General features: G+C 39.9%; 1 protein-coding gene across 1 annotated transcript in view; it reads right to left on the bottom strand.

Annotated features, from left to right (window-relative positions):
- Positions 1-12985, bottom strand: part of XKR6 (XK related 6) — a 378420-nt gene that overhangs the window by 228862 nt on the left and 136573 nt on the right.

The raw sequence follows: 12985 nt of genomic DNA, 5'->3' as shown, positions 1-12985 counted from the left end.
AAAGGGCCTATGAGGTAGGTATTACTAACCCTATTTTATAGATGAGAAACCTGAGGAATAGAGAGGGCTGAATTGTCAGCTAATGAGTACCCAGCTTAGGGCTCTTTTTCCTATACCATGTTGCCTTTCACAGAAATACTCCACTATTTGTTAATCAAGATTTAAACAACCTTTTCCTAGATTCATACCCTACATGTGATATATACTGCCTGTGTGGCCTCAGGGAAATCACCTAATATCAATGGCTCTGGACCACAGTCTCCTCATCTTTAAAACAAGGAGGTTGGCAGGGGTGGGGAACCTGTGGCCTTGAGGCCACGTGTGACCTTCTAGGCCCTCAAGTGTGGCCCTTTCAGCCCTTGTTCCCTTTTTGTGGCAAATATCAGGTAAGGTTTTGAAAAGAAAAATGTAATGCACAAGTCTCTTTAGGGTCACATTTGAGGACCTAGAGGGCCACACATGGCCTCAAGGCTGCAGTTTCCCCATCCCTCACTAAATGGTCCATAAGTCTACTTCCAGCCCTCAATCTATGGTCCCACTTCAGCCATGTACCTTCTCAATTAAGTCATTTCCATCCACTGTTGGAAGATTCATTTGTTTCTCCCTCTAAGAGACACATATTAAAACACTGGTTTGATGTGAAATTAGTCATGGTCAACTGATTTGGGATTCACTGCTAAAAATTATGCCAGGGCTTTAGTGAGTAAAAGAAATCAAATGAGAAATAATGGAGTTTTCCTTCTCCGAAAGTATGATTTTCCTTCATCTTGGCCACAAGTGGCTAAATATTCCTTGAATATACCTTGCTTTAGCCATCCTTGCTATCCACTACAAAACAGAGAGAGTGCAAGTAGGGTGTCCAGCTTTGATAAATACATTATTAATCTTTTTTTTTTAAATTTCTGGGAAGCACAAGTATGAGTTGAACATGAGAGCATCATGGAGCAGTCAAAAACTCTAGACCCAGGTTTCTCTGATCCTGGCTCTGCTACTTACAACTACGTGACCTTGAACAAGTGATTTAGCCTCTCTGGGCCTCAGTTTCCTTATCTGTAAAATGAGGAGATCATACTAAGGTATCTTCCAGGCCTAAATTCTATAATCCTATAAATATAAACTCACAGAAAAACCAACAGGTTGCAGGGTTGTTGGGGAGAGGAGGAGGATGTTAGAGAAAAATAAAGAACAACAGTAAATTAGGACTGAGGATCAAGAGTGCCCAAAACTGTTTGAGGAAAGTTGTTCCATGTAAACATAGACAACTGAGGTAGCATCAAAGAGAAAATGGCCAAGCAAGCAGCCAGGAGCGATCGGAACAGATGAAAGAAATGAGAGAGATTCTAGAAGCACAGAGCATGAGGTACTGAATGCAGGCTAGAGGCTTGTTCCTTTTTTGTGGCAAGTATCAGGTAAGGTTCTGAAAAGACAAATGTAATACACGAGTCTCTAGAAAATAACATGATGCAACAAATATGCATTGAGTGCCTATGCATGCAGAGAGGTGAGCACATAGCAGGCCCTTAATAGAAGTTTACTGAGTAACAGAAAGGTTTGGTGGCCTCTGTCCAGGATTATGTCGCTTAGTGCTAGAGAGAGACACCAGCCCTGCCTTCCAAGAGTTCAGAATCTCATGGGGGAAATGATACCTGTAAAGCAGAAGGAGTTGTGTTTGAACTTCAAGAGGAAGGTAGGTTCTGATATTTATGTCCTGCCAAACCTCACTGATGTTGACCAGGTGCTTCTAGGTACCTCCACCAGAAGGCTTCTCCTGACACTGTGGCCCTCCCCACTGCAAAGACTCCTTTCTACTACCACCTACCACTGGATCTCTCACCTACACCTATTACCTCTTACCAAATTGAAGTGATTCCTTAACCACCTTCCCAGAGTGTAAGCCAGAGGCTGAGTTCAGAACCGAGGTTTCTCAAGACAACAAAATCTAGGAGGAAACAGGCAGCAAGGATCCAGAGGGGTGATTTCAAGCGTGGGCAGTGGGGAGGAGGAAGAGAAGAGGTTGAGGGGGAGGGACAGAATCAATTAGAAGTCAGGTGACCAGAAACAGGCGTGAAGTAACTGTTTGATGCAATTTGCTTTCTCAAGGGTTTGTCCTTTTGTGGCTACAGAATGACTTCCCCACCTTACTCCCTCTGCCCTGATATACAGGTGTGGTCACTTGCCCTCCCCTGAGTTAAATTAAATGGTGGGGTTGGATACTTTCGGAAAGTAGTCTTCCCTGAGACTGCCTCCCTGGCGGTAGCTTATTAGAATAGTGTTGTTGATGAGTGGCCTTCAACCAGTTTGGGAGCAAGGATCTTACACACTGGCTACCATGTCCTCCCAATACACCCTGAACTCACGGTGCTCTTGGCAGAAGAGGTGGCTGACCAAGTCACAGTCAGAACTAGAGATTAACTTCTCACATGTTTGCAAATGGGCAGCTAGGTGGCAAAGTGGATAGAGCACCAGGCATGGAGTCAGGAAGACATCTGGCCTCAGATACTGACTAGCTGTGTGGCCCTGGACAAGTCACTTAACCCTGTTTGCCTCAGTTTCCTCATCTGTAAAATGAGCTGGAGAAGGAAAGGGCAAACCACTCTAGTATCTCTGCCAAGAAAACCCCAAAATGGCATCACAAAGAGTCAAACACAACTGAAAAACAACCAAACAACAACAAAAAATGTTTGCAAGTGCCCCTTGGGGCACATCCCTTTCCCCAGTGGACTGTTCTAGTCACTACAACGCACAGTCTTTGGAGCCCTCTGGTAGAAGGAGTTCAAGGCCTAGTGACCTAAGGAGCAAGTATCTGAGAAGGCATTTGAAGAGAATCACATAGGAAAGGGATTAGGGCAATACACACACACACACACAGACAGACAGACAGACAGACACACACACACACACACACACACACACAGAGCCCCCTTCTCCATATGCCCTAATCAATCTCATCAACAAACATTTAGTTACCACCTACTAAGTGCCAGGGACCTGGGAATGCAAAATATCTACTGGGCAAACTTCAGAGACAGACATATACATAAAATTATTAACTAAAAATACAAGGTAGCCTTAACTACTAAGCAAATGGAGTAAATGGTAAGAAGTTTGAAGGCTAGAAAATTTGCTCAGGGCTGCCAAACCTGAGTTGGACCTGGAAAGAAAGGTAAGATTTGGGCAGGTAGAGAGGAGCAGGGAGACTATTCCAGGAATGGAAAGGGCATGAGTATAGGAAAAGAGGCATTTTTGGAGAATAATCAATAGAATAGTTTGGTTTAAGGGGAGATAAAGCTGAAAAGAGATGTACCACCTATCTCACCATATGTGATTGTTATTGTTGTTACTAATAATGGTAATATTTATGGAAGTGCTTGAAAGAACTTGGCTTAGAAGTGTGGACTTTATTCAGTAGACCAAAAGGTTCTTAACCTTTTTTGTATCATGGGTCCCTCTGGCAGTCTGGTAAAGTCTGCAGACCCCCATCTCAGAATAATGTTTCTAAATGTGTAAAATAAAATGCAGAGGATTACAAAGGAAACTAGTTATACTGAAATATAGTTACCAACCTACTGAAAGACAAAACAAAACAAATTCCCAGATCCCGCTATAAGAACCTCTGCTATAAATAATTGGGAAGTGTACAGCAGTGTTCTGGGAACACTTATCCAGGAGTTGTGTGTAAGATGTATTTGGAAGTGTGTTACAGAAGAATAGGCACTCTCTAGCTGGCAGGTCAAATTGCTCAAAGTTTATTAAATAGATGGTGATCTGGGAGGCAGCTCCCTTCCACAGAGTATCTTCCCAGGGTTGCGGCATTCTGGATTCATACAACAATCAAAAACTTTAAAGGGAAAACAATGTAAGAGAGGGAACAGGATATCAATGGGTCACAACTTCATCAATATGGGAAGTGTAAAATCTTGTGGTTGCTGAGAAAAGCAGAACAATAAAAAGAACAGACATACAGGTTCACTCACTTTAGGTTGAACAGAAGACAATTTCTAATATAGAGTTATTGGGGGGGTTTTCTTTGAAATTCTTAGCATTTTATTTTCATTCTCATAAAGTCTCTAAGTGGTAAGTAAATGGTAAAAATACTATAACTACTATATGTTGAGTACACGGTAAAAAAAATTATAGCTATTATATTGTAACTAGGTAAAAATTCTATAATTTGTAGTATACTTTGTAGAAAAATTTGAGAAGCTATGACAGTGGCCAAAGATTTTCAGAATATCATGGACCTAGAAGGATCCTTACTCCCAATCCTAATTCCTGTCTCTAAGAAAGATCCAGCTCATTAAAAGGGGGTTACATGGCCTAGTGAATATCAATCCTCCTTGTCCAGTGGGCAATCCACTCATAAGACCATACCACAGAAAGTAATTTGGGGCAGCTGGTGGTACAGTGGATAGAATACTGGATCTAACGTCAGGAAGACTTGAGCTCACATTTGGCCTCAGACACTTACTAGCTATGTGACCCTGAGCAGGTCACTTAACTTCTATCTGCCTCCTTTCCTCATCTGCCAAATCAGGCACACCTACCTCCCAGGGTTGTTCAACTCACTAACCATTGATTAAGCATCTACTATGTGCCAAGTACTGTGCTTAGTACTGTAGTGAGAATCAAATTAGATTATATTTGAAAAGTACTTTGAAAACCTTAAAGTGCAATATAAATGCTATCCATTGTCATTATTAGTAGTGTTATAATTATAAATTATTATAATTATATAGGTGTATATATATATATATATATAATTATAATTAGTTGAGGTAGCTTTAGTAGACAGGACAGGAGTTGGCGGCCCCAGTTTCCTTCACGTTTCCTCGAATTTTCTTTAAAAAGCAGAAACTCTTCATCCCTGAGGGAAGAGCCTCATCCTGACCTAACGAGCTCAAGAAATGTAACTGTGAACATATATTATACAGGAGCTGGCTCACTCTGTTCCCATGGCAATGGTTACTAATCTGTGTCAGCAATAATGTACTTTGTGGTTGCTAAAATTAAAGGAAGAGGGAAACCCGTGCGCTGTGTGCTTTTTTGATTCTCCCATTTTGGGACGCTGGGGATTTGAGGGTGAGAGGTTAAATAAGCGATGGGTTTTCAGATGGTTAACTGGACACATGGGCCACATAGGATTGATGGCCAAGAGAGCATCATTATGTCCTACTCTGTCTCATAGTAATTCATTCTGGTTTTATGGCAAGAGTTACTGCTAGGAAGATAATACTGATTTTTGTGTGTAACCTAAAAATCTAAAACAGGGATCCTAAAACTATTTCTAGGGAGCAACTGTTTCCTTCAGACTGAGGGTGAAACAATAAGCTCAAAGTGGGGTGGGTACAGAATAAGGCATGCCAGAAGGTTACCTTTCATTTGAGTTGATTTCATAAAATAGGGAACATGCCCTGGCAATAGGTTCCGACCACAATTTTTTTTCCAGTGAGAATATCCTATGGCCTCAGGGACAGAGCATAGTGGTGGTGGGTAATAATCCAGAAAAAAAAAAGTATTTGACCTTTGAGCAAGTAATTTATCGAGCAATTAACATATTTCCTGGATGTTCCCTCCTTTCTGGACTTTCATGACATTATTCTGTACTAGTATAGAGATGGGGCAATAGTCTACAACTGACAGTCTTGAAGAATTGCCTGAGGACACTGAGATATACCCTGCTCAGCTCCTGCCTGTCCAGACTTCACCATCATGTTTCAGCTGCTTTTATACCCTAGAAGATCACGGCCCCCTCTTCCTTCTGGACTTCCATTTTGAGGAAGTGCCCAGGCCAGCCATCCTTCAATTCTTCCCCCCCCCCACCTCTCCTGACTCTCTGGGCTTGGGCATTATGCCCCTATCTGGGTATTTTCTTGTTCCCCTTTCCCATCCACTCCCTGCTTTTCTGTTCTCTTTTATCTATTATATTTTATGTATTATCTAAGGAATGTAAACTCCTTGAGGATAGAAATTGTCTTACTTTTCTTAGCACAGTATCTGACACATAGTAAGTAGTTTAAAAAGTTTGATGATTTGATCCAGTGTCCTTTCCTTTCATACCCCATATCTTGCTCCTAACTGTAGGTTTACTCCAAGCTTCTGTTCCAGTCGTCTCTTCTCTTTTCTAGCTCTGCTTAAAGTCTTTAATTTAGAAAGGCAAAGGTCTTCCACTGCATACCGGGCCATCGCCAGTTGTCTTGACTTTTGTCTTGCCACTGAGCTTCGATGATTCTAGAGGAGGAGGCTGACACTTGGTGCCTCACTTAAAGGGACTGCCTACCTCACTTAAATCCAATTTATATACAAGTCAAGACATCACTCTCATGACATCATTGGCCCTCTTCTATGAGGATGCTCATCAGCTCATATGAGTTTAATTATCACCTCTATTATGATAACTGTTAAATCTAAATATCTAGCTCTCACTTCTCTCCTGACCTCCAGTTATGCATTACAAACTGCCCATTGGACATTTCAAACTGGATGCCCAGTAGGCATCTCACACTCATCATATTGAAATCAGAATTCATCTTTCCCAAAAAAGCAGCCCCTCTTCCAAATTTACATATTTTTTCTGTTGAAGGCACCATTATTCTTATAAGCCATCTAGGTTAACAACTTCAGAGTCATCCTCAGCTCCTCACTCTTACCTCATAATATTCAATCAGTTGCCAAATCTTGGTTTTTCTACCTCCATAACATCTCTCACATCTATCCTTTCTCTTGATTCACATAGCCACCACCCCACCCCAAGTCTACATTCACATTACCTCTTACCTAAATTACTTTAATAACCTCCTAACTGGTCTCTCTGACTCAAACATCTTCCTGTTCCAATTCATCTTCCACACAAGTTGTCAAAGTGATTTTCCTAAAGTGCAGATCTGACCATGTCATCTATAGATTCCAGTGGGTTTCTCTTGCCTCTAAGATCAAATACAAACTGTTTGGCATTTAAAGCCCTTCACAATTAGGCACTACACTATCTTTACAGTTTTATTGCTAATGATAGCATTTATGTAGCACTTTACAATTTACAAAGTGCTTTCTTTACATGTGCTATCTTAACCCTCACAAAATCCCTACAAGGAAGATGCTATTACTATCATCTCCACTTTATAGATGAGGAAACTGAGACCAAGAGAGGTTAAGTGAGTTGTCCCAGGTCCCACAGCTAGATAAATGTCTGAGGTGGAATTTAAATTCAGGTCATTGTGACTCCAAGTCCTACAATCTATCAACTGTACCACATAACTGTCTATATAAGTATTATGTACACTCCCCTTCATTCATACTACAGTCTAGACAAATGGAGCTTTTTACTGTTCCTCACAGACAGCACACCATTTCCCACTGCCCTGTCTTTGCACTGACTGCCCCTTACATGTGGAACGCTATCCCTCCTCACATCTGCTTTTTAGAATCCTTAGTTTCCTGCAAGGCCTAACTTAAGAGCCACCTTCTATACTATTTCCTCATCCTCCCAACTGCTAATATCTTCCCCCCCCCAAAAAAAGTATCTATTTTATAGGAATCATATATGTATAGATAGATAGCTACATAGCTACAGAGATAGAAAGGTAGATGACCATGTTGTCTCCTCTTGGTAAAGCATAAGCCCCTTGAAGGCAAGGACTACTTTATTCTTTTTATTTTTATCCCTATTACCTAATATAGTGCCTAGCACATAGCAAGCACTTACAATAAATTTTTGTTGATTGATTGATAGGTTCATGGTATTTTAGGTCTAGAAGGGAACCTAAAGAGGTCAGGGGACTTACCCAAGGTCATACAGATAATTAAAGATTTAAACCTAGGCTTTCTAACTCTCAATCCAATGGTTTTTTCCACTAAGCCATGCTTAGTGTTTCTGGGCCTCAGTTTCCTCATCTATAAAATGAAGATGTTAGCTTGATGTTCTAAAGTTCCTTCTAGGTCTGAAGTGCTATAACTCTATGACCAGGTCAAACTTTGAGCTTGCTAGAATGGTTGGGGGTGGCAGAGGTAAAATATCTGGCTATCTTTGGAATCATTTCCCCAAGATCTGCTCCCATTATTTTATGATCTGATGGAAGAAGGGGCACAGTGTAGCATCCCAATGGGCACCAACCGATCCAAAGAAGATGAGACAAGAAGCATGAGTTATTCATGAATACCTGAACAGGGCAGTCTTCTCCCCTGTTTATATTAGTTAAATAAGGAAATCAAAGTCTCATTAACCTCAAGGAATCTCAATGAGAAGAGGCATACCAGGTCCACAATTAGGGTTCTCATCTTGTCCCACTTGTGAGAAGTACTGTATTGGGACAGATGGCCTTTTCTATCTTGTTCTTCTGGAAATCATGCTAGTTCTTAGCTTTTTGATGGAACTATGCCCACGTGCCAGAGCGCCCTGCCAATAACCCAGAGACAGTCTGCTGGCAGGTAAAAGGAGGAGTGTTGGGTAACTACAGTTCCCAATGCACCAGCAAGGTCTGCCGTGCATTGTGTTTGGGATGTATAGCAAGGTGTGAACACAAAAAATTGTCAGTGTAATAGATCTGGGCTTGAGTTGCAATTCTGCCCCTCACCAACAATGTGACTATTGGCAAATTACTTCTTTCTAATCCCTAGTTTCCTCATCTATCATATAAAACCATAATACTGGCACTAACTACCTTATGAAGTTGGTGTGAGTGAAGTGTTTTGTGCATGTGTGTGTGTGTGTGTGTGTGTGTGTGTGTGTGTGTGTGTGTGAGCTCTCATAATTTGTGATCTGCTACAATTAACATTGTTGCCTGAACTGTTTACGACAGGCCCCACTTAGGGCAATATAATTTTAAATAAAATCAGTCTCAAACAGACCGTACAGCATACTATCATTGTAATGACTATGAGTGAATTTAGACTTTTCTTAGAAATTGGAAATGCCCTGGGAGGTAATGACTTTTCTATCACTGGAAGGCCTCAAAAGGAGTTTGAATAACCACTTGTCAGAGACATTATAGGTGGAATTTCTGCATCAGGTATACATGGGATTAAAATACCTCTGAATACCCCTTCAGTTCTGAAATTCTACGGTTATTATCCCCATGAGGAAACTGAGGCTTAAGGATATTAAGTGTCTACCCACTAGCAACTTAAAAACTAATTGGGGAGACAAGGAGTACAGACCCAAAACAATTAGTGAACGAGTGTACTAAAAAGTATTAAACCAGGCAGTAGAAACCATGACAAAACAATTTGGTAAGAAACCAAAGTGGCCCACAGAAATTAAATAAATTCAGATGAAGTTCCAACCACAGATTTAGGTACCATAAGCATGAAGTTGCCTTAAGCAACAGACCAAAATTAGGGTTGAAGTCTCAGCTCTGCAGCTTATTGGTTACGTGATCTTGCACAAGTAAGGACACCTTATCCTGGTCTTTGTTACTTCCACTGGAAAAAGAAGGCACTACCAAGGTCCCTTGTCTAATGTACTAGATTGGTTGGGGGTGACAGAGGTAAAATATCTGACCATCTGTGGAACCATTTCTCCAAGATCTGCCCTCATTGTTTTATAACCTGATGGAAGAAGGTGGACCGTGTAGCATCCCAATGGGGATGAACACATCCAGTCAAGGCTAGACAAGAGGCTGAGATTCATGAATAACTGAACAGAGAAATCTCCTTACCTGTTTACATTAGTCAAATAAGGAAATCAAAGTCTCATTAACCTCAAGGAATCTCAATGAGAAGATGCTCTTTTCAGGGGTAAGGATTTGCATCACCATCTTTCCAAAGTGATCTAGGTCAAAATGATCTTTTCAGAGTAAAAATGTGTCTAAATTCTAAGAAGAAGGAAGGTATTGTGGAGATATTTTAAAGCAATGGTATTAAACTCAAATAGAAATGAAGACCATTAATCCATACATTCCTGTGATCCCTGTGAAACACATATTAACTTAGTTTTAAAATGTTATCTATGTTTTATGGAATTTTTATTCATTTTGCTAAATATTTCCCAGTAACATTTGAATCTGGTTCCCAGGGCACTCAGGAGTACTGGGGGCAGCAGGGGCTGAGTGTTTTGACACCTCTGTTTTAGAGCATCTTCCCAAGGTTAGGTCTTTGACCAAAACACAACAACATGAAAGGGAAAATCCACTGGACAGGGGTTTATAACATTAGTGTGACCTCAGCTTCTGAATTCATTAAATCACTTGAATGAAATAAACCCACTCCAACAGAGGTAGAATTACACAGTTATCTCTAATCCAATATCAAAAATATTGTCCCTTGAATTAAGGTCTGACTATATATGAGAATTTTATTGAAATGGCTTCCTCCATCTTCAGAGCAGTCCATTGCTGATACATTTTGCCCAGTGTTTTTTAAATGTTATTTGATCATGTTTTTTAAAGTTGCATATTTAACTCATTTTAATAAGGAAATTAAATGCATCAGCAAAATTTCCTCCCCCAAGGATATTATTTTTCTAGAAATTCCCTTTAAAAGTCAGATCCAGAAAAACCCTCACCAGAAAAGTGTTCTCTCAGTCCTGGATTCCTCCCTCCCCATCAGCTGCAAGGGAAACTTATAATCAAAGAAGATGTAAACAGGAATAATCCCTGTCAGCTTAATGGGAAGGCATCACAGCTTTAATGTGCATTAATTAGCAGGGTCTTATTCTACACTAGTCCATTAACACTCAACGTTAGTGCCATTGTTTCTCCAAGTGTCATTTACCCTAGTGACTCATCTGCCAGGTTTGATCATAGCTCCACTCCAAGATTCATCTGCCTTCATGGTGACAGAATCAGGGCCAATGAGTCTTCTGACTTTAATCTAAGTAATTCAAAATGGAATTGCCTCAAGCAGTCTCTTTCTTACCCTCCTAAAATAAGTAAGGTAATATAATGGAAAGCATACTTGGCTGGGAATCTGGAGATCTGGGTTTAAGTCTAGATTCAATTAAAGCTAGCTGTATGACATTGCTGAGTCATTTGCTTTTTTATCTATTAATTGAGGACAATAAAACTTTCTCTGTCTACTTGAAAGGACTCTTGTGAGGACAGCACTTTGCAAACTTTAAAATACTATGTAAGTGGACCATTATTATTTGGCTACATGGGCAGCTAAGTGGTGCAGTAGACAGAGCCTGGGCTTGGAATCAGGAACATCTAAGTTCAAATCCAGCCTCAGACACTTACTAGCTGTGTGACCCTAGGCAAGCACTTAACCCTGTGGAAAATCGCAAACCACTCCAGTATCTTTCCCAAGAAAACCCCAAATAGGGTCATGAAGAGTGAAACACCACTGAAATGACTGAACATCAAATATGGAGAGATCTGTGATTTTGTCAGTGGGGGCATTCCTTCCACTGGTGGATATATAATACAATCCTTCCATGCCTTTGTCCTGTGCTATTCCCCTTTATAAATTCTCTATAAAAGATGGCATGTGGAAAGTCTTCTGCCCTGGGCAAGTCACTTAACCCTATTGCCTAGCCAAAAAAAAAGAAAGTCTTCTGGCTCTTTCACTATATCAAGTGTACCAATTTAATACCTGTACATCCTCATTCATAATGTTTCAACACCAGCAATGCCCCCCTGGACTTTCCAAATGGCAAGAAAATAAAGTGTCTACTGGCTGAGGTGATTTTGAACCCTCAATTTGGGATAAACTTTTCTAAGAAATAGGAATAGTCAAAGTCAATGCCTTGACCTATGTCCATTTCCCCCTTATTAGTATCCATAACTTTCCTTGAATAGCTCAGATGGAAATGGTTGTATTCATAAGCAATGTCATTCCATACTCATTCTTCCTTCAGTTTGGCAGTTATGTGGATTTTTGTTCTACGATATGACTACATATAGAGAGCTGAATTTGAAATAATTCCTCTATATGCTGTATTTGTCACATCCAGTTCCTTATAATTCTCTTCTTTTTTTCACTGCTTACTTAAGTACTTTATTTTTTAAAATTCATCATCAGCAAAACATATAAGAAGAAGCACACATACTCACACCCCAACACCCACATACATACATATACACACAGCCCTATGAAACTGCAGTTATAACTCAAATCCATTATCACATTACTATTAAGTGACTATTAGAGGATGTCTGTAAATGGTAATTATCCTTAATTGCTGCTGATCCCAAGCATCCCTTAAAGAAAGACCAGAATTTCAGAATGCCTTGAAGGACCAAGACCCATCACTTAAGGCAATGACTTTTTTTTGTCCATAAGGCAAAGAAAGTAGAGGTAGTAGGATGAAAATGTTTATTCCAAAACAAAATGACAATATCTGATGTAATTATTTGTATTTAAAGTTCATTTGCACAGAAAGAAAATATTTATTATCAAATATATTTCCTTGTCAATTGATATGCCTGGTCTTTCCAGTGGGATGATTCAATTCTCTTCTTGAAGAAAGTATCCATGATGTACATATATGAGAATAGTTGACAAGCTTTAGGACTCTTTAATTTATTGATCCCAAACCATATTTCCAAACATCACATTCACCACCACCCTTCCCTATGCTGAAGATCACATTGAGGTCACTAAACATCAAGGTATACGTTGCTTTGGTTTGGAAAATCTTGTCAATTCTTCATAGGCTTTCTGTATCTCTTTAATATCTGGGAGAGATTTTGTGCATAAGCTACAATTATCTTCACAGTGATCTGTTTGCTTTTATTCATCCTGAACCCTTCAAGGCAAGCTGGCCAGGTATCCCAATAAATTATTCTTGTCTTTGGTTCCTGCTGAAAACAAAGCACCAACTTCTTTATTTGCCTAAGAACTCATGGGTCATTGTCTGATTCAAATGGAACTACACATCTGACAGTTTGATTTATGTCCATATGGATAGCAGTAATAATAGCTCACATTTACATTGTTCTTTAAAATCTGCAAAGTGCTTTACAGGTGTTGTTTCATTTGGTTCTCACAACAATCCTACGAGATAAGTGCTATTATCATCCTTGTTTTATAGATAAGAAAGCTGTGGATGAGA

This window comes from Phascolarctos cinereus, unplaced genomic scaffold (genome assembly GCF_003287225.1).
Source record: "Phascolarctos cinereus isolate Bilbo 61053 unplaced genomic scaffold, phaCin_HiC Scaffold_2;HRSCAF=192, whole genome shotgun sequence".
In the NCBI taxonomy this organism is placed as follows: Eukaryota; Metazoa; Chordata; class Mammalia; order Diprotodontia; family Phascolarctidae; genus Phascolarctos; species Phascolarctos cinereus.
The sequence above is the reverse complement of the archived record's forward strand: the minus strand, read 5'-3'. Positions and strand labels throughout refer to the sequence as shown.